Source organism: Pelodiscus sinensis, chromosome 4 (genome assembly GCF_049634645.1).
Source record: "Pelodiscus sinensis isolate JC-2024 chromosome 4, ASM4963464v1, whole genome shotgun sequence".
Taxonomy (NCBI): Eukaryota; Metazoa; Chordata; order Testudines; family Trionychidae; genus Pelodiscus; species Pelodiscus sinensis.
Window position 1 is genome coordinate 79,295,234 of NC_134714.1, and position 22,717 is coordinate 79,317,950.

General features: G+C 39.4%; 1 protein-coding gene and 1 long non-coding RNA gene across 3 annotated transcripts in view; one reads left to right on the top strand and one right to left on the bottom strand.

The window, feature by feature from the left end:
- The window catches only part of LRRC4C (leucine rich repeat containing 4C), a 773,256-nt gene that overhangs the window by 446,531 nt on the left and 304,008 nt on the right, over positions 1-22,717 (bottom strand). The window lies entirely within an intron of this gene.
- On the top strand, positions 158-20,755 carry LOC142828993 (uncharacterized). Its single transcript, XR_012903205.1, has 3 exons — positions 158-278; positions 10,014-10,101; positions 20,630-20,755. It is a non-coding gene; the product is annotated as an uncharacterized LOC142828993 (long non-coding RNA).

Genomic DNA, 22,717 nt, shown 5'->3' on the forward strand with positions numbered 1-22,717 from the left:
CAATGTGAGTTCACAATGGTAGAGTGGGAAGGTATATTACATACACAGGTTCCATCCAGCTGCAAGTTATTAAAAAAAAAATCAATGTCTTTTTTTATAAAACTGATTATGTTAGCTTCCATGGCCTGGTCAAATCCAGTTTTTGTAATACTTTCTTTCTCCCTAAAACTTTCAGAGCAACTACAATTGGTTTTTCACTCACTGCTAAGTACAAAGTCTATGCAGGACTGAAATGATATTGTACATATTAACCAGATGTCGTATTCTGTTTATCTTTGGTAAGTGAAATAATTCCAATTTGTAAAATACTGGGAGAATGGTGAATATTTTGGGATAAAAGACTTCATTTAAAAACAAGGTGATATATGCATTTGTTTGTGTTTTTACAATCAGGCATTAACTGTGTACACATGCCAATAAACTGAGTTTAACAGCCAAAACTGAACTGTTACCAGGGTTTAGATAACAAATTTGATTCAAGTCATTACAATCACACTGCTTAATATTTGGAATTATAGAAATTAACCTTTTTTTTTTTTTGAAGATGAGCTTTCTGACAAACAAATAATAATTCTGGAAGCTTCAGGGAGCAGCCAAGTTAGTCTGTACAGGATAAAATTAAAAAACAACAAACAGTCTGGTAGCACTTTATAGACTAACAAAACATGTAGATGGTATCATGAGCTTTGGTGGGCATAGCCCACGAACTCTTATGATATCATCTACATGTTTTGTTAGTCTATAAAGTGCTACCAGACCATTTGTTGTTTTTGAATAGTAATTTGTAATTGTGACCCTCCATGAAAGCACATGTAGAATTTTATTATTTTTCCTATAGCTATACCATTTTGATGTATTTTCTTTAAAACCCCTATTTAATTACCTAACAGTTACATTGAGCAGAGTAATCTGTACTTGGTTCCTAGGTTCCACTGTCATCGTGCTGGGGAAAATGTTTTCTTAGCCAAAATTCTTTGCTTTGGGAATTCACCCCTATGAGTTACACAGGAATCCAACAGTGTTTTTTACAGGGCATGTTTTAAGCCTATCCATTTCAGTCAATTTTTGACTTTCCCTTGTTTTTGCATCTTTTATTCCTTATGATTTGTTTTACTAGGGAAATGATCTCTTTGTAGACAGTTTGCCTAATGAAAATTCAGTTTGCCCTTGTGCCAAGTGTTTTTGTTTGTTTGTTTGAAATGCTGTTTGGCTCCGTGTTTGGGCTAGTTAGGGTTCTGTTTTATTTTCCTGTTTAATGCTTTCTTTGCACAGGAACTGGAAGGCTCACAACAGGGCCCTATAAATGGATTAGTTGAATGAATACTATACATGAAATAACAGATGTACCCTAGGAGAGTCTGAAATCCTCTGAGTCACTAAAGAAGTTCTGCTCATGTTACTTGAGGCTTAGGACTGACAATTAACCTCAGACTGTCAATTCAGACATGGGTTTTTCACTATTTATCACAGAACCATTACCATTTATCACAAAACCATTTATCACAGAACCATTGCTTCTTCCCACTCCTTCCCTCTCTTTCCACCAAGTTTTTTTTCTTTCATCAGCCTTTGCTTCCTGTCATTAAACTAAGATTGTAAGCTCTGTGGCAAGGATATGTCTGTACAACACTTAGCACAGTGGGATACAAGGACCTGATTAGGGCCTCAAGAACCTACTGCAATATAATAAGCTATCATAATAATATATACTTCAAATTCAAAACTCATAGCCTTATAGTTGAGAGACATGTTACATGGATCATCCATACAACTATTTAACAATTGTATTTAAATTTTGTTTTAAGTGAAAACATTGAATTACAGGTCTTATTTGTATCAATGGCTAAATCTCTGTCCACCACAGTTAATAATGTAAATAACTCATAACTATACAGCCTAGTTTAGTTTCTTTTTCTGTGCTAAAAAGCTTTGAAAATTTTTTTATTTCCAAAGACTGTTTGTCATATCTCAATTTAAACTTCTACAAGTGCCAATAGTGTTGATGCAGTTTCTTCAGCATTCCTGAAGAGAAATATTGGTAAATTATGAAGCAATTTTTGATGTTCAGACAGTTTAAGATGTGCTCTCCCATTTCTTTCTTCCTCTATAGTATCTCACACATTTCTTCTATGAACTTTATGTCTACATGGGGCATAATATTATATATTGTTATTAAAACACTAATGGTTTGCTAATATGACTTCCTGATCAAGTGCACAATGTTCGGTCTCACCTTGATTTTACAACTTGATGAGCGACAACTCTTGGGGGGATAAAAGCCGGGCTACTTACAATCTGATTATGAATTAGGCAAGAACTGCTGGACTCCTGTTTGGTTTATAGTTTTCTGATTTGATTTATATTCTTGTACTATACTTATTTTTAAAGTGTTTTCTTTTAACCTGTCACTATAATGCCATGACGAGTGAGCACCTGAAACAAGAGCGTAGTTAACTTGAAGCAAACAGTAAGGTGAGGGATATATTGAGCTGTTGAATCAATTTGGTAGGATGCACTGTATGATCTAGTACAGTATTTTTCAAAAATATGCACATGTAGCATTCTGTGACTTTTACAAAACACCGAGATAAATAAAATATCTGGAATGTAAAAAACCTGGCTAACTGTCTGACTACTGTTACTATTTGCTAGTATGTGAAGTTAAAGAGTGAGCTATAAAAAGGTGCTCAAATCACTTCAGGACATATACTGATCATCTGCAAACCTCAATGGGAGCTTTCCAGCTCACATGCAGTGATGCACAGCTACAACTGACTGATCATCATGTATGCCCAAGATATTCTCACACAGGAACCCTTTTTTGGCAGTCTCCAAAATATCAGAAAGTAGGCATAGCCTGATTCAGGTTACAAAAAAGGTTTGTGACCTCATTTAGTCAGCTACAGAAATACATATCACTAGTCTAAGCATTCTCAGTCCTGATACAGAACATGGCTATCAAATAGTTGTGATCAATTCAAAGAGTAAGAAAATCGCAAATATTAGCAGATTATGAATAAATTATCATCTGTTCAATGATACCCTGTCAAGAAAATGGCAGAAGATAAATTAATCAACTAAAGTACATGTTTTTCCTCAGTAATTAAATTACAATAAATATTTGTTTAGCTATCAATTGCAACAAGGTTCCCTCTAAGCTGCACAATAGAACAGCCTGACAGCTGCTAATCAGCCCCACCCAGACAGGGACTCAGAATTCCCCACACAGAGCTTACTGGTTGGAATAAGGGCACTTTTCCCTCAGCTCTCAGTTGCTGAGAGAGACGTGCCCCTGCCCCAACCACACAGCTCTGTGCGTGGAGTCCTGAGACCCTGGTAGGGCAGGGCTAATTAGCAGCTGTCAGGCTATCTGTGCTGCCATGCAGCTTAGAGGGAACCTTGAACTGCAATTGTTTTAGTATCATACTGATCTTTTTAATTCTAAGTAATTATATTTAATAGGAAGAGAATTGCACTTGTATAGTTTCTCCAATGCCAAGTGAGGGAAGAAACTCCCAAACAGAAACCTCCCACTACAGTGAAACTGACGAGTAAGAATCTGATGAGTAAGATAAATGAATGCCAATAAAGATAAAGGAAACTGACAAGTAAGAAAAATGGATGCCAATAAAGATGTTTAAGGTAATAAACAGTGGCCAGCGATATTTGGTTGTAGTGACAGGATGCCCACAATGCAGACAGTCGTAGCTTCCCAATGCTGATCATTCCAACTGTGGTATAAATTACAACTGCAAGATATCATCAGTTGTAGCAGCACTCAGTTTTGCCACACATCTCATTTACCCACTCCTTCATTCCTGAGATGCCGAATATAGCTGGCACAGGAAGTGGCTAACTTTTCTTTATAAACTCATGAAGCTACAGCTTGTTAAAACACATTTATCTAAACAAAATTGCACCAAAATATGCTAGTTCATTGAAGCTGAAGTATTCTGCAGAAATGTATCAGTACACTCCATAGCCTAACGTTAGGACAAACCTTCTTCCCAAATTGAAAAGGTTTAGATCTGAAAATAGATGCAGCAATAACATTTTTGCAAAAAAGATGTTTGGTTAGCAGGACAAACAAAATTTCTAAACATCATGGCTACGTCTACATTGGCCCCTTTTCCGGAAGGGGCATGTTAATTTCAGAGGTCGTAATAGGGAAATCCACGGGGGATTTAAATATCCCCCGCAGCATTTAAATAAAAATGTCCACTGCTTTTTTCCGGCTTTTAGAGAAGCCGGAAAAGAGCGTCTACACTGGCCCCGATCCTCCGGAAAAAAAGCCCTACTTCGAAGTAGGAATAAGATCCTCCGGAAAAGGGCTTTTTTTCCGGAGGATCGGGACCAGTGTAGATGCTCTTTTCCAGCTTTTCTAAAAGCCGGAAAAAAGCGGCGGACATTTTTATTTAAATGCCGCGGGGGATATTTAAATCCCCCGCGGATTTCCCTATTACGACCTCTGAAATTAACATGCCCCTTCCGGAAAAGGGGCCAATGTAGACGAGCCCCGTATGTTTTATGAAATGGAATTGACATCCACTGTTTTAACATAAAATGATTGACCCACAAGTCTAAATTAAAAGATGTACTTGAGATGCTAAAATTATTACTAGACTCAGTCTTTCAAGTTAGTGAGTTCTCTGGACATGATCTAGTGAAGCACTTTATCAGTTACTTACCTTTAAGTGTATATGTGTGCAGTTTCACTGATCGTCAAGTTAAGCAAAGCTGTGTCTACACTATAGGGTTTTTTTTTTTGAAAAAAACTTTACCTGTGTCTAGACTACTGCCGCGTTTTTTTCGAAATTAAAATCAAAAGAATGTGACAGTTTTTTTCAATGGTGGTAAACCTAGTTTTACAAGTAAGAACACCTTTTTGACAAAGATCTGTTGAAAAAAGGTGTGGGTGGACGCAGGGAGCCAGTTTTTTCGGAAAAAAAAGGCACCAAGGAAAAGCCCTGGTGAACAATCCATCTGCATGCCTTGAGCTTCTATTGTTCCTGTCTGCAGCCATGTTTTAAAGGGACAGGCACCACTCCAGCCATTTGTGGCAGGAAGCCAGCCAGAGCACCCAGCTCTTCCTGTCCTATAGCATCCTAGCCATGTCACAGCCCCAAGACCCCCATGGCCCTTCCAGGGAGACTTCTGAAGACCCACCCAGGGGCTCCAAACAGCGGGCACCAGAATGGTCAGGGCCAGAAATCAAGAGCCTCCTTGAGTTCTGGTTCAAGGAGAAATCCTTGCAAGCCACAGGAATGAGGAAATTTATGGCTGCATGGCCCAGGGACTAGCCAAGAGAGGGCACCACCCCCGCACCCAGGACCAATTGTGGGCCAAAGTTAAAGAATTGCACCAGGGGTATGCAAAGGCCCGAGATGAGAGCTCCCACTCTGGGGCAGCCCCAAACTATTGTCCATACTATGTGGACCTGGCATACATTCTCGGCAGTGGGGAAGCCCGGACTCCACCGCATCTGGTGCAGTCTGGATTATCAGACCCTGTCGTGGAAGAAGGGTTCAAAATCAGAAAAACCTCCAAAAAAACCAAATTGCAGCAGTGTCCCAGAAAGTAGGGCAACCAGAGCAAGCACTGCAGCAGCTTTGCTGTCCCTCAGAGACAGGCAAGCCAGCAGCAGAGAAACAGCTGTCCAGGGGGGTCCCTTTAAGCATGCGTGTCTGCAAAGGGCATGTAGTAGCACCAGGAAGTAAATGCTGCCCCCATGCCCTGCCAGAAGTGGGTCCAGGTGCCTTTTTTTTTAAAGTGTCCAGCCATCTGGATGCTCTTTTTCGAAAAAGCAGATAGATTTTTTTCAGTCCACATAATGCAATCTTTTTTGAAAGAGGCATGTAGTGTAGATGTAGCCCAAGTGTGCATTTTAGCAGGTTGGGGCCAAAGTGCTCATCACTTTGTAAGATTGAAGAAGAAGTGTGTGGAACTGAGAACTCTGCACTCCCATCCCACTGTTGTAAATTGTTATGGGTAAATATCAATAAATGTGGAATAATTCTCTATTGGCTTTACCACTGTAGAACATCAATGAACTTAAGAGCAGAATTCCCTTCGTCCTGTAACTAGGCTTGCTTCGTGTCCTGTATACATTTACAGATGAGGCTCAAAATAGAAACAAATTGTCCATGCTCAGCAACTCTAACACATAAGACATGGAGATGTCTCCCCCACTGGCTGTGATGCAAGACTCGGCACTGAGCTCGTCCCATATGGACATCAATCTTTATATTGTCAAGTGACATACGCTAAGAGAGTGAATCCATTGAGACACCCTAGCAATAGCAATTTTCCATTCACAGTCTCTGTTGGGGAAATGCATTAATGTTTGTGATATTCTACTTATAAATAGAAAAGATGTCAGCCAATAATATTCCCTGTAAGATTTCCAAGACATTCTATGAAAATTAATTATAATGGATTTTTGTTTTAATTTTATTTTCCCTAATGTTAATCATAGTACCAATTATCCAAATGAGACTACAGCGCTGCAGAATACAATAGCAAGAATGTCTTTATTATTGCAATATGGGTTCTGATCACAACCTTTGTAGGGAAGCAGAGCACAGAAGGTTCACTCAGTGTCAGCCTTACTGGCATCTCCCAGAGTGACAAAGTTAAACCAGAGGGCTGCAATAGAGTGGGAAAAGGCAGCTCTTGCCAACGCCCATGTTAATTAGAAGTGGGTTACTGTAGGTCAAGCAGGAGCAGCTGACAAGGGGTTGTCTCAGGCAGATTAGGACCTGCTGGGACAGAGCTATTTTGGACCAATTAGGGTCAGCTGATTCCACTTCAGGCCTGCCTGAGACTTTCTAAAGCCTCCACTGTTGGGTAGAAGAGGGAGGAGAGAGACATCCAGAAACACCAAGAGCTACTAAGCTAAGAGACAGCAGGGGAGTAAGGAGCTCCAGGAGAGGCTGGGTTCCCTACCCCAGGGAAAGACTACAAGCCCAACCCCCTTCTAAGGGGAAGGCTGACTGCTCAGATGTGGCAGATGGGTGGTATTTTACCCAAGGCTCTTCCCACCAAGGGGAGAGGTGAAGAGGCTGGTAAGGGAAAGAAGAGATGCCACCCCAGAGATGGATCAATATTTTGGTTGTAAGCACCATCTGAAAAACTTGTTGATTTTGGGTGTTCATAAACAGTTGTTTTCCCATGGAAAGACCATCCACGTTATTTTAGAATTCATGATCCATTTTCTAAGTGTGGTATTTCATAAAGTGTGGGATGTAGTTTTTGCAGGACAGCCAATAGGCACAATTACTAAAAAGAATTCACACGTGCATGTGCTTCTTCTATCCTGCTTGCTAAGATTTATGGGCAGAAGACACAGCCAAGAAGTGGATGTCAGTGGATGATGAATGACAGCTAGCAGGGCAGTGGCAGAATTAAGTGATGAGTAGCCAGCAGGGGGCAGCAGAAAGGTGCAACGGGTGGCCAGAAGGGAAGTGTCTGAGAGCCCTGAGCAGGAGTATGGTGAGTGGCCCATGCAGTGAGTGCCTCTTTACCTCCTCCCACCCAGGACAGGAGGTGAACTCTGTGGATGCACCTCTCAACTGTGGACCTGCACTAAGGGCACCAACTGTGAGTGGGGTGCAGAGAAGGGTTGGTCATGTGAAGGGTCCGTTTAGATTGCTAGACTTACGAACCAGTGAGGGAAAGGACGTGGCTCAACCTACTTGGGGTGGGACTTTTACTCATGGCTTATGTTTATTTACGTTTTGGTGTTTTCCCAAATTAATGCCAAGTTACTTCCCTGCCTTTTTATTAAAAGTTCTACGCTCAGACTGTGGTTTGCAAGTGAGGAAGCACTCCCTCTGAGGCACCCAGGGGTGGTGTGTGAGTATCCCAGATTCCTGGGCGGGGTGTCAAGTCAGTTCTGTGTTGGATGGATGGAGAGGAACCCTTAGTTACTGAAACCAGCCCTTGCTGCTGCTGGCTCTACCTGGCAGAAGGGTACAGTAGAGTTCACTGACCTGTTCTCAACAAATAGAAAATTTACATTACAAGTACATTGTTTGTTGCAGGGAGTGATCGTACAAGACTAACTCATGGATATAAACCAGCCCTTTCGATTGCTGCTTATATTTTCTTCATGGTTACTGAAACAAAAAAAATTAAATACTAGAGAAAAAACAACAAGCTTGCATCTTCCCTTTCCTCCCTGGTGATAACTCCAGCACAGAGCAGCAAATTCACAACATACCACTGTCTTAGCTGTGCTGACAAAGCCCAGGAAAGGAACATTAATTGGTATGAAGTCAATTTTACAACTTGCATACCAAACTGAAGAGCAAGGTTCAAATTGTAATAGCTAGAAATCAAATAAATCTGAAATTATCTATTCATGGGATGTGCTAGGGTTTTTATATTGTGTGGGAGGTGGCAGTGTAATTATGTTTTAGGCTTGTTTGCCTGCAAATGTTAAACAAAAACGCACACACAATTTGTTCTTTAGGAACCTAATATTGTATATTACTGAATTCTTTTAGTAACTTTAATAGCAGTGGATTCATTTAATCACCATTTTTTATCTTACCTGAAATGTTTTACATGTAAGAGAATGTAGGATATTTCAGGATCAGCTCTTTCTTCTACATAATTATTCATCATTCAACTGAAGGAGGGCTGTTTTCAACAGCACATTTTCTAACACTATGTCCTGTCTAGTTTTAAATGTCCCAACTGATATTAATTCTATTAATGTCCTCATTCCAAAGCCAAAGTGACTACACTGTCAGAAAGCTATTCCTGATATCCATGTTTCTCCCTCTCCCCTCACCCATTTATTCACTTTGTCTCATTACTATATGCATATATATTGACCTAAATAATATTCTTCCTCTTTGGTATACATTCTCGTCAAACGTATTTCAGCTGATATGACTTCCAAAAATCATGCTTACCCATACTAGTCATTTTTTTTTAAAATCCTTTCCCCTTAAGATAGTTCTTCCAGATCCTAAATATATATATTGTACTCTCACAGGAAGGTTTCTTCACATATGCTCAAGGGGAACAGACTGGATACATTAGGTCAATGATTCTCAATTTTTTTTCACTAGTTACCCCTTTCATATAGCAAGCCTCTATATGTGACCCCATTATAAATAAAAAAACCTCTTTTTTACTATATGTAACACCATTATAAATGTTGGAAGCAAAGAAGGATTTGGAGCAGAGGCTAATGGCTTAATTCATGTAGTATCTCCCAGTTTGAGAACTCTTGTGTTATTGTTTCATCTCTAGACATTCTAACCCTTTGTGTCCTAAAAAACCAGAAGTTATTTTTGTAAAGAAAATAGAATGGGGTTAGGATTTTATGTTGCTAACAGGACTCCACTGAAATTTACTTTCAACATTAACTATAATATTTTTAAAGAGTTCTATAGATACAAAACCAAATTGGAGAAAACATAACATAATGGATTATTTTTAGATAGTAATAAAGCTTAATGACAACATCTGCAAAAAATGACTTCCATGTTTGGTACTATTCATCCACTTGTCACCATTTTCAGAGGAGAGGCAAGTCAGATGTGAAAATTACACATCATACCTAAGAAATCAATATATTTTGCTTTAAAAGGAGGAATCTTTCTTTTGAATCAGAAAAATAAAATAACAAGGAAACTTTTTACCTGGATTAAAACAAAATTCTTCCAAATATTTCTCCCATTCCAGCCACAACACTAAACCTATTTTTTCCACTTCTTGTCTGTTTGGCCATGTAAACAATATTCTTGCTGTTTTTCTATGATAATATATTGTGAATACAATGCAGTTAATAAGGAGAAAAATAAAGGTCAACACTGTGCAGGCCAATGAAAACCTGAGCAAAAATTATGATTATAAACTGATGGGAAAAGTGATTGGTGAATTAAGCACCTTGGTTGTTAGAGCTTGTCAGAGAATTTTTTACAACAAATGTTGCTAAAATATGTTGTTTCACCAAAGTAAAAAATTTCCAATATAGATTTCTTCTGTTTGGGGTACAGGGGGCTCTGGACACATCTGAAGGGAGGAAAGATGCAGGAAAGGAAGGAAAATGAGAGCGGCAGACCACCTCGTGCTCTATTGCTTGTGGTGAGACAGAGATGGTGAAACCCATTCACATATAAATCTGTATAATTTAGAGTGATTGGGGATACAAAACTCTGTTATTATTACTGAAATTCTTTTAAATGAAGGTAAAATTAAATATTAGTAATAGAATGTTTTTAAAGTAAATCTTCCTCTGTTGTGCTCTACCTTCTTCAGCAGATATACAGTACATTGTTTAAATTAATTATTCAAAGTATTAATCACTACACCAGTTGATTAAATTATCTAACTAGCAACATAAATGTAAACTTTTGTGTGCACAAAGATTTTCAAAGCTATCTTGACTGAATTTAGACAAAGAGCTTATTAAAATTAAGGACAATATCTATTTACATTTTTACAGTACATTGAAAATCAACCAGAGTCATTTCTCCTGAACAGTTTATATCATAAAGGTGTAATTAAGCATTTACTACTAACTATCACTTAAGTCATGTTAGAAAGATGAGTGTTAAATGTTTTCCTAACTTTCGTATCTGTTCTGAAAGTTGTAATGGTTAGTGTATCAATACAGGAATGGACATTTCATGGAAAATGCTTACCAAAATTATAATTAAGTAACAACTCTGAGAATACTTCATAGTATTTTCAGGGTCTCTATTCCCTAGTTCAAATCCTACTTCCCTCATTATTCTCCTAATACCCTGTATCAGGTAGCTGTACTTGGCACAAGGGATTTCCAAAATGGCTATAGGAAGAAATCAGTTTTCACAGGCCATAAGAGTAAAATCACCTCTGGTGCTACTGATGTCCAGAGTCACTTGGTGCCTCCATCCTTGTGCTAAGAGATGCAAGTGGTGTGCACTCCTGGGCGCACACACCCCTGTTGGACAAGTCTTTAGTGGGCATAAATCGGCATCGCTCTATTAACGTCAATGAAGCTAAGCTGATTTATACTAGCTAAAGATCTGACCTTGCATCTGTAAGACAGTTTGTTCCGACAATTGAGTGCTGACATACACAGATTCTCTCTCTCTCTCTCTCTCTCTCTCTCTCTCTCTCTCTCACACACACACACACACACACACACACACACACACACACACACACACACACACGGAGTTTCAAGGTCAATTTAAATGTTAACATTTTTAACAATTGTAGTGGTATTTCTTCACATTGAAAGAAGTCTAAGAATAGGTAATCCCTAAGATATGCAGAAACCCATGGCTTGTCCACTTTACAAATATTACCTGTGGCTGAGGATAGATGCAATTTGCAGGCATAGCTGAATTGGTGTTGAATATAGTTTCACTGCAAAAATAGTCAGGAAAATATTTATGTTCACTCCATTCCTGAAACTGTCATTTAAACTTATTCCACATCTGTTAAGCATCTTGTAAGACTCACATTGTGAGACTGGTAGCGAGTAAACAAAGCCGTGTTGCACATTTATGCAGGGCCCTAGAACCTAACACACTCTGAGAAGCAGAGACATTTATGCATTCACTAAGCTAAAAAGGCAGCCCGTTCCTTTCCAAGACAGACAGAGCTGTGTTTGCTTACAGATGGCACAGTGCCATGGTGAGCTTTAGATTATCACAGTCTCTAAAACCCTGCAAGACAGAGATTCTAGATTATTGGTTTGCTCCTGTAGTCTCTTAAAACTGGGATTTCAATGTTCAATTACTGTGTATATAAGGCAGTATCAGGCAACCAGGGATTAAAACAAAATGTAAGAGAAATGACCTGCAATGTTTTAAGAAGTTTGGCAATATTTACATCTTCCAGAAGAGAGCTCTGCTTCTTTTTAGAGCATGAAACTTTAATTGTTCAGCAGACTGGGGAGTGGTCGGGGAGGGGGAGAGAATGCCATGCTCATGGCTCTTGCCTAGTCAAAGGGGATCTTGGAAACATACAATTTATTTGATCCATAGCACAACAAAGTCAAGGCTGGAGTTATCTCCCTTGAGATAACTATCAATTCAGTGAGCAAGAGAATGGAATAAATAAATTAATGACTTCTAGGGATGGGGGGGGGGGGAAGAGGGGGCTGCAGTCTTTAAAAAGATCATTGGTTTCCTTTTGTATCTGTGGTAATAACCAGGAGGGACCATGTCACATAAATTTTGCAGAACAGCAGAATGAAACTTAAAGGTTTGAAGGTTTGATTGTCTTTGGTGACTCCTTTTTTGCTATCAAAGCTCTGTGAAACTGTCTCATTCTATTATTGATATTCTGTCATACTGTCCAACAATTTGTTCAAAAAAGATTTGTGTGCACATACACGTGTGCACACATGTACACAGATACACTTTACAACATATATAATTAACATATCCAATTTGTTTCAATCATAGTATCCATGATATGTAACATTCTGATACATACAGACCTTTCTTGTAAAAAGCAGATTTTTAAAAATAAAATCACCAGTCACAAATTACTAAATAAGTATTTCCAGTTACCATGCTATTATCACGTATCTCATTATATGTGTGTTTGTCTTAAAGCTCCAGGTCCTGTAGTTATTTTATTTCATTTTACTTCAGAAGAAAAGCAAGTTTTGAGCCCCATGGTTGTGCAAAAAACTTGAAAATAACCCAAATATATTCTAAAGTTTCGGCAACAAGAAAGAAAAAAACCTTAAATTTTTATTATTTGTAATTATCATGACTTTTAAGAATCTAATTTTCAGTTCTGTTGCAGCCTATTTGTGTGACTTTGGATATATCATTTGGTTTCACTGAGCCTCGGTTATCATTCCTAGATGAAATGTAGCTCTATTAAGCCAATGGCAAAACTACAATTGACTTTCATAGGACCAGGATTTTACAGCTCAGCACCTATGCAAGTCACCAGATTGGCAAAAGAACTAACAATGCAGCAGGTCCACCAAAAGGATATGGAGGTGTTGAGCCCTTTTCAATGTCAGGCCAATTTGTGGGTGCTAAGCACTTTTGAAATCTGTCCCTTAATCTTATTTTGCCTTAGTTATTCATTTCTACAATGTGGAAAACAACATTTCCATGACTCAGGGGGGTGCTGTGAGGATAAATTGTAAGGCACGCAAATGCGATGGCGATAGCTACTAACCTACCAAACCTTTTTCAAAATTAGGATACGAGGAAAATGAATAAGAATAGATTTTGTTTGTCTTGTTGATATTGTTCTAATCAGGCCCAAAAATGAGCTCAAAAACACGAGCAATGCCAAATGATTCATATTTTTCTTTTAGCAAAAATACGTCCCTAAAATAAATATCGTCACTATTCCCAGGAAAGGACAAATACAAGTAGGTGATAGAAACTCGAGGCTAACAACTCCAATGGCAAGCATCCCAGCACACAATTTAATTTTCTCTCATCATAAAAGCTGCTTCTGTGGATAATGAAAAACTATGATTACCAACATTAGAATAATCAAAGATTAAGGCACCAAAGGGCACCGGGAGCTTTCAATTACCTATTTGTTTTGCAACATGTCTGCAGAGCCTGTTCTTTACAAATGTTCATGATGAAAGAGAGCACATGAAAGGTGAAAGGGAGCAGTACAACAAAGTGCCAGCCCACTGAGAGAGGGGAGCCCAGTTCTCCTGAGTGGTGTTGCATTCAAAATGCTTAGTTTTAATTACTAACCTCCAGGAATCCACATTAGAGTTTTCCAGTCAGGATTCAAAATGCAGGCCCTTCCAAAGCATGTATTCCTTTATGCTCTGTGCTCGTCATCACAATGAGGTGATTTACACCTTGATGCAATCCCAACTATTGGCATGGATGGGAGATATCACACCAAAAACCCAGAAAATCCCCTCACTCTGCCTCCCCGTGACCCAATAAATATACTATAATTCACATTCAAAAATCCAATCTTGGTGACAACAGCTCTACTGCCTCGGCCTTTTCATTTGGAAAGCCTGTGATTGCCCTCAGTAGGAGGCTACCTTATTTTGTCAGCCAAGTGTGCTTTATTTCCTCTATGGATCCCTTTATGTCTCTTTTTATCTCTGCTGTTAATTTATGGCCCATATCTGTCCCAGGCAGCATCAGTCTCATTAAAACTGACTCCTGTTGCTTTGACTATGCTTGGCTTCAATGGGAAAAACATCACCACAGTGCATAGGCTGACCTGCACCATATTCTTTAACTCTAGCCCAACAAACTGTCAGATGAACATCAAGAAAGTGAACATGTTATAAAAAAGGGACCCTTTTATCTCAACTATTTGATTAGGTGTGTTCTAATGGAGACATGACCCACATTCTCCTATCCCAGCTGTGAACATATTAATTAAATAGCCTGCCTAATAGAACATAAGCTGCTTCCAACTCCCCAACTCGTCATAATTATTGAATGAAATTCTGCAGAAATTTTAGGGGCTGGAAAATGGACATTTTTAGAAACCAACAACTTATTATTAAAGGGCAACCTTTGCAAACCTGGGTGCCTACACTTAGGCACTTACATCTATTCTTCATCATCTTAATAAAATTGGCCTGCTTTTTATAGAATCAAAGAAATGTAGGGAGGGAAGGAATTTCAAGACATCATCAGGTTTAGCACCCTGCTTTATGGCATGACCAAGTGAACCTTGACCATTTCCGACAAGTGTTTGTGCAACCTGTTCTTAAAACTACCAATGCTGGGGATTCCACCACCTCTCTCAGAAGCCTATTTCAGGGCTTAAGTATCCTTAGAGTCAATAAGTTGATACTATTATGTAACCTAAATCACCATTGCTGCAGTTTAAATCCACTACTTCTGTCCTATCTTCAGCTAGCACAGAGAACAACTGATCACAGTCCTTTTTATTCCCACCACTGAGCAGAAAGGCTTTGATCTTCCCCGGAGACTGTGGTATGTCCTAAACTGGTTTAGGATTGGTCAGGGCAGGGTCAGTTGTCTACTGCATAAATGGAATTTGTTGCCATCTGCACTTCGTGATTGTGGCAGTCTGCAAACTATGCACCACTTTGTTGCGAATGCCCAACACGAAAATTCACTGGCTCATTGGAGATATGCACAATCTAACCAGTGATGCTGTTCACTGGTGGAGAGCTTGGACGTCCAACTTTGACCAAGAAATATAGCATTGAACATAACATTTGAAAGAAGAGGTCCTTTTTATAATAGTCCTTAACATATTTAAAGTTTGTAATCAGGCCCCCACTGAGTATTCTTTTATCAGGACTAAACATGCCCAGTTTATCGTTAAACTTTCCTCAGAAGTCAAGTTTTCTAAACCTTTGATCATTTTTGTTGGTTTCCTCTGGCCTCTCTGCAATTTGTCCATATTTTTCCTGAAGAATGGCTCCAAGAATTGGACATAATGTTCCAGCTGAGGCCTCACCAGTGCTGAATGGAGCAGGACTAATATTTCCTGAGTGTTACATACAAAATGCCTGCTAATACACCCCAGAATGATATTACCCCTTTTCACAACTGCATCACTTTGTAGACTTATATTCAATTTATGAGCAACTATAATCCCCACATCCTTTTCAGCAGTATCTAGCCAGGTATTTTATAGTTGCACATTTGTTTTTATTAAGTGAGGTACATTGTTCTTAATTTTATTGAATTTCATGTTGTTGAATTCAGACCAGTTTTCCAATTTATCAGGATCATTTTGAATTCTAATCCTGTCCTCTAATTGGCTTGCAGCCCCTACCAGGTTTGTAACTATTGCAAATTTTATGATATACTCACCACTCTATTATTGTCTAGTATTGGACACAGGACTGACACTTGGGGGACCCTATTAGAAATATCAAACAAGTCTGACAAAATATTGATAACTATACTTGCACTGTGCTTTTTAACCAGGCATGCAGCCACCTTATAGCAATTTTCTCTATATCACATTTCTCTAGTTTGCCTTTGCGAATGGCATACAGGACTAACGTCAAAAGTCTTATTATCAAGATGTATTTTCAGAAGTGCTGGGCATTTGCAGCTTTCAGTCATATCAATAAGAACCACAGGTGCTCAGCACATTTGAGAATCAGGTCACTTTTATTTGTGTCTAAATATGGATTTTAAGTGTAAGTTTAGGCACTCAAGCCCCAAATTTTCAAAGTTGACTGGATCTTCAACATTTTCCTGTGTAAATTAATGTTTAATCTTAAAAAAATCCAGCCACCTAGACTCTTAAGGATTTCCAGTATTTAACTTTAGGTATCCAGTTGGTAAATGTGGTTAATTATGTATTCTAGAGATTGTAGTATTTATTATCCACAGTGTGAAAGGGAATTTCCAAACACAGAAGAAAAATCAGTTCATGCTCCAAGGATCTAAAAGCCTAAAAGTGAGCAAACCAAGAAACAAAATACTAAACCTCAGATGTGTAGGATGGAGTAAGGAACGTACAGTTTCATAGACACATAGTGGTCAGATAGAAAGCTCACATACCCATTGGTAGTTTCCATGTGTTTATTTATACCTTAGTTTATTACATGAACTAGTTGGGAAATAACTGAAACAAAAAACCAATACAAGTCTCTGACACAACATAAAACTCCTTGTTTGAGGGCTGGCAGTTTGCTTTTCACGAGGCAAATAGTTTCATTTTTATGATAATGCTGCTCCAGGAGACCAAAAGGTCAGGGGGCTGCCAAAGGGAGAGGGCTAGAGTCACTGTGCAACAAATGAATGAAGGGATGGCATTGATGGTATCAAGTCAACTGTGCAAGACAAGAATGTGTTACAATATGCTTGCAGGAAGACAGGCAAACTATAAACAGCTGCCCTATCAAATATTTGCAGCAGCTTCCAGGAAACACTTGCATATCAAAGTGCATCATGTGAGGTTATTTTAACTGAAAGGATGCAAGAGAGGGTCTTGCAGATCATCTCTAGAAGAATCATATTATAAAACAGAGTCTACGAATTCAGCTGCTATGCTTTTGTTATTACTGATAGAATTCCATACGCATGAAAGGAGCTATAATAGAATATTGCTTATTCACAGAGTCCATAACTCTCCCACACAAGAACACCAGGACAGTTTTTCTTTACTTCTCAGCATAGATTAAATAGCTAAGACAGAGCTGTAGTGAAACTACATATCACTAAGATTTAAGATACACCCCTGAATATTTACTATTCTGCTATAAATATGATAGTAAATAATTAAAAATTAACTACATCTCTTCAAATAAATGATCAAGGTGAATGTTGTGATATACAACAGCCTTTCTTATTTTAGTGAACTGTTCAAGAGGCAGCATGCCTTAGATGTATATGCCGAGGCCTGGGATCCCGGAGACCTGAGATATATAGTCCCAATTTCAGTGTTATCAGTGCAGGCTTCTTTAAGAAAGTCAAATAACCAGTTTCCCCATCTGTAAAATGGGAATAAAAGTGCTTACTGACATAGCCCGTATCAGTGTTATGGGGATTAATTAGTTGTTGGTTGCAAAGTTTTTTTGATACGTGAGGCACTACGTAAATACAGGTTGGACCTCTCTGGTCCAACACACTTGGGACCTGACCCATGAGGAGGTCTTCTGCCACTGGCCTCCCAGGACACTGCCCCTCTCTGCAGCTGGCTTCACTCTGGCCCCACTGCCTTCAGCTGTCTGGAACTCTCCGGGGACGGGGTTCCCCAGCCATCATGCCCTTGCTTCTCCCCTGCTTGCCCAGCATTCTCCAGGGACAGGGCTTGCCATCGGCCCTGCTTCTGTCACATCCCACAGGAGGTCCCAGGAACGGGACTCACCCTCTGCCCTGCTTTTTCCATGCCCTGGGGACGGGGCTCATCCACTGCCTTGCTTTTGCCATGCCTGGCCAGGGCTCCCAGCCAATAATCACTCCCAGGTGCCAGGGCTCTCTGGTGCAGTAACAGAAATTGCCAGACCAGAGAGTCCAGGATTTAGGAGGTGCATCCCTTTCTAAGTATTATTAAACCTACTTATTTGTAAAATTCATCAATTCACATCTCAATGGTAAGTTTAAGTTAGGGAGGTTCTGCTGTATATATAGACAGACAGGTTTCTTTCTGCCATTGTACTAGGTTGTTAAACAGGGCCTCTCACACATTATCCTCCTCAGCTCATATGTTTGGCAGAATCCTGTGATGCAATTGAAAGGGTATCAGTCAGGTGACAATTAATCTGATAATCTTGTCTTTCTGGCAAACATACCTGCTAGTAGCTGCCGCAAGATGACATAATATTTGTCTGGATGAGAAGTCTTTAGTGATAGAAAGAAAAGGTATTCTTGAGCTGCTATGCTGATTTCAGGAGGCAAACCTACTTGCTTCTTCCATTTCCCCTTTTCCAGATCTTCTTCTTCCACCATATTACACCTCCCCATAAATAAATTCAGGCAAAAAATAATACCATTAACTTTTCCACTGCACACAACTCTAAGGATGAGGATTCTACAGTTTCAGCAGGGCTCCAGTTTTTATTTGCACTTGCACAGAGCTATGCAGTAATCCACATTTATGTCAAGCTGACATGAGCATTAAAATGAGCCCTTGCTCACAGCCTTCAGATGAGATGGGTATGAGATGTGACTGGCCGTATCGTTCCCTGCTGGCCCTGCCGTTTCCCAGCTTGTCAGGGAAGAGAGAAGCTCATGCTGCTCCACTGACGATTTCTAAGGAAGTGCAGTAATACAGAAATCAAACACTGGCCCAGGGTATCACAAGAGTAAAAACAAATAAAAGAAAAACAACAAAAAATCCTGATTCTTAAGAATTAATAAAATGATAATGGAATAAATAAATAAATAAATAAATGTGTCTTACATTTATATACAGTGACATTCATCCCTATTAGGGAGCCAGCTCAAGGCCTATGAAGCTTTTAGTTCCACTTAAGCCCTAAATGCCTCTGCCTTATGTTGGCCCTCTGCAGAGAGGTGAATTAAACCAATAGCAAAAAAGCTTCCCAAAGTAGACTTAAATGACATCTCATATCTATGTAAAGAAGCAGCAAAACATGTATCAGAAGACATCACACAAGGGAGCGAAGTGTCTCCTGTAGTGACCACAGACAGACTAACCTCTACAACATCATGGAGACAGAGTTTGGGGAAGCTACAAGCTCCAGTCACAATCTGGATATGAACTTTACCCAAATTTCAGGGTGATTGGGGGTAGTGAGGTTTGGATCTGGAGTTACAGTTCATTCAGCACATGACAAAGGAGAAGACTGGTTGTAAGTTCAGATCAAAGTTTTGATCCAAATCCAAACTTCCCCAAAGCTCCAGGATGGATGGCCTCCCTCATGGTTTCATGCAGTTGTAACCACTACCAGGTGGATTTGAGCCTGGGACCTCTGAAGCACAGTATAGGAACCTCTACCCAGCTGGCTCCCAGCCCATGCTGTAGAGGTCTGTTGATCTTAACTGTTGTTGTGGTCTAGGTACCACTTGCATTGCTCAGTAACCATACTACTTGTGTGGGTTACACAGCCCCTTCCTATAGTGGAATGCATGGATTTGAGGGTCAACATATACATTAGGCTCCAGGATCCAGTCTGCCATAGTTAGTGCCTGGCACTCCCCCACTGCTATATTTGCCAGCACGGCTGCAAGTACTAGCAAACACAGCTCCCACTGGCTGCATATGGCTGTTCCTGGCCAATGGGAGTTGTGGAAAGTGGTGTCCCAGTCCATGCCACTCCCAGCTGCTCCCATTGGCTGGGAACAACAATCTGCAGCCAATAGGAGCTGTGATCACTGTTACCTGCAACTATGCTGGTAGTGGCAGCCCGCCAGGTCCTAACCCTGGTGAACCACCATCATATTATTGTGCACCCCTTCATTAGGCAGAAAGAATGCAGAACTCTTAGGAGTGTCACCTCTTATGAGTGCTTACATTCCTCCCCATGGCTTCTACCTACATGATCTGGCCCTAAGACATTGAAATTTAAGCTACTAAATAAATGAATTATTTTTCATCCATGCATTATCCCATTCAAACATGAAGTTCAGGCGAACAAGAAATTCTAGATGCTAAAAGGGGTTAATGATTTGTAGCAAAATATAGTTCAGAATATTCCTTTCTAAACCATGATTTTCTGTCAAACCATCTTTCATACTTAAGATTTCCTGTATTACAATGACTTAGGATGAATTGGTTGAATATCTACATGCTCGTCATTATTTAATGCAACTTTGTTCATTCAAATCTCTTTATATTACAAGAGAAAATTATGCCCAGCATATGTCCATCATTCTCTTTACTTATTTGAGAAGTCCTGTGAGGGTCTTTCATCCCCACCAGAACAACTATCAAAAACAGTCTGGGGAGACCTTTATTACAACATCTTTTCTGGGTACTGCTGTGCACTTCAGCCTCTATACTCTTAGGACTGAAATATCTCACACTAGGATTTCTGGCCCAAAGACAAGACTGTTCATGGAACATATACTTTTCCTACCTGATAATACTTTCTGCAATGTGTTTGAAAATTGACAGATGTAGCTGCTTTTTTTTTAAATGAGCAGAGTAAATTTTTTTGACCTTTCCAATTTATGTCCTTATTTATTGCTGTTTTTCCTCCACTTCTCCTGTTCTTTCTTAATTTTGAACTTTACCATTTATTTTATTTTGTCAGGCTAAAATAATACATGCATATCAGGAAGGGAGTGCATTACAGGCAACATCTCAGCACATGATGAAACATCAGCTGCTTAACCTCCTGCCGTCATGACTCTAAGCAGAAATAAAGACAAAGAATGACAACAGAACCTTGAGCAATTCTCTTCCATCTCTGAGTCATGGTCTCTATAGAGCAGGCACTGGTATAGTGGTTTTGCATACTTTACAATTTGCAATACTAATTGTTTGGTGAGAAACAAGCTGTAGTCAGGACTAAATGTATACATGTATAAAAATGAGTCATCTCAATTTAATGCAAAAGGAGTTAAGCAGAGGGGATATTTAGCTGCAGTATACTGGAGTGAAGACGACAAGGAATAAGGATACTATTGTCAGAGTGGAAGGGTGTTCAGGGAGGACAAATTTTGATTTTTTTTTAAGAAGAACTAAGAGTAAGGTATGAATATAAGATTCTTAAACCTGTTTGATAATGTGGACTACATAATAATAGGCAAATGGTGTTATGGACACCTCCCCTCCTCTTCACAATCATGTATGGCCCAGATCTCCTATTTGTGGCTGCATGCTATAGGTGCAGCACCTACAACATTCTCCTATGTGGAAAACTAAAAAAAATTAAGAAATAACATTGTGTATTGCAACTGTCTTTTTAATGTACAATTCAGTGGCTGGAAACAAGAAACAGGCAACAGGCTTCAGGCAGAAGGGGCAGGGCTGGAGGGCTAGCCTCCGTCATCCAGCCCCCAGCACCACTGGGACCATGCAATGCTGGGCTCCAGTGGCAATTTAAAGAGCTGCTGCTGTAGCAGAGGTGGTGGCCTGAAGACCCAGGCATTTTTAAATCACTGGGCTCTGGGACAACTGCCCTCTTTGCCCACGCCCTGCCCTGCTCTGCTTCCCACTGTCCAGTCAGCAGCCCTATTGACAAGGGACCAGCTATACTTTATCCCATTTCACCTGATGCTATGGAATTGACAGGCAGTGGCTCTTTTGACAATACGGTTCCTACTTTAACTATGTGGGGGAAATGAAAAGACATCTGGTTTGAAGCCTCATAAGAAACTGAAGATGCAGACTATGTTTTGTGGGGGTGAATGGAACAATCTCACCATTTGGATTAATCACTGAACTCCCAGACTTCGTCAGCCGCGCATTCAGATTTCAGCATGTAAATTCATATGAACACCAAAAGGCCTTGCAAATGTAGATTTGTTTTGAAGTGGAACCCTGCTGCTACTTCACTAACATTGTGTGGTATTATTCTGGGAAGTGAGGAAGAGCCTCTTTAAGGCAGCAAAATAATCATGGTGAAGGAGATTAGTATTGGAATTTCTACAGAGCTTTATTTTCTCATGCTCAAATTATTAAAGAGCTACTGAAGCCTCAGAACAAATCCAGAGCTGGAGAAATTCTTCTATTAACATACTACAGAAATGTTTATTTCTGTATTCCATTATTTTTCTATTTAAGTATCCAAAGATAACTGAGTACAAATCCTTTCATGGGTGGGGGCAGGATTCAAAATCACAGAGATACTGGGATAAGGGAAGGAAATGAACCATAGAAACTATACAAGAATGTGAGACATGCCAGACAAGGGGATAACTGGGGAACTCAGAAATCCTACAGGATTTAAATGCTCTGCAAGGCCATGAATGATACTGGACTGGGAGGAGACTTAAAATCTAGGAATTTTACGGTGGGATGCAGAATTGCACAGTGTTAACTTTGAGAATTATGGATGTTTTTGTATAGCATGTCAAATTGCCTTCAGGAATATCTTGAAAAAGTCAGAGTAATTACTCTCCTTTAACATGTGTGCAATTATACATTGATTTCACACTATATTGATTTAATGTGGAAAATGTACTTTAAATATGTTCTCTGCTTGTTGTTTTGTCTATATGTGTGATTTATGACCTGCTTATACAATGTCATTTCTTTAAAAAAAAAAAAAAAAGAGCTTATTTTTACCATGTTTTACAGCAATAAGATATGGACAAAGGGTGTCTTTATACTAGCTTGACAGACACCCTATACCTAACTTTGTGAGAAAGGGAAAAAAAAGAAACTAGTATACTGA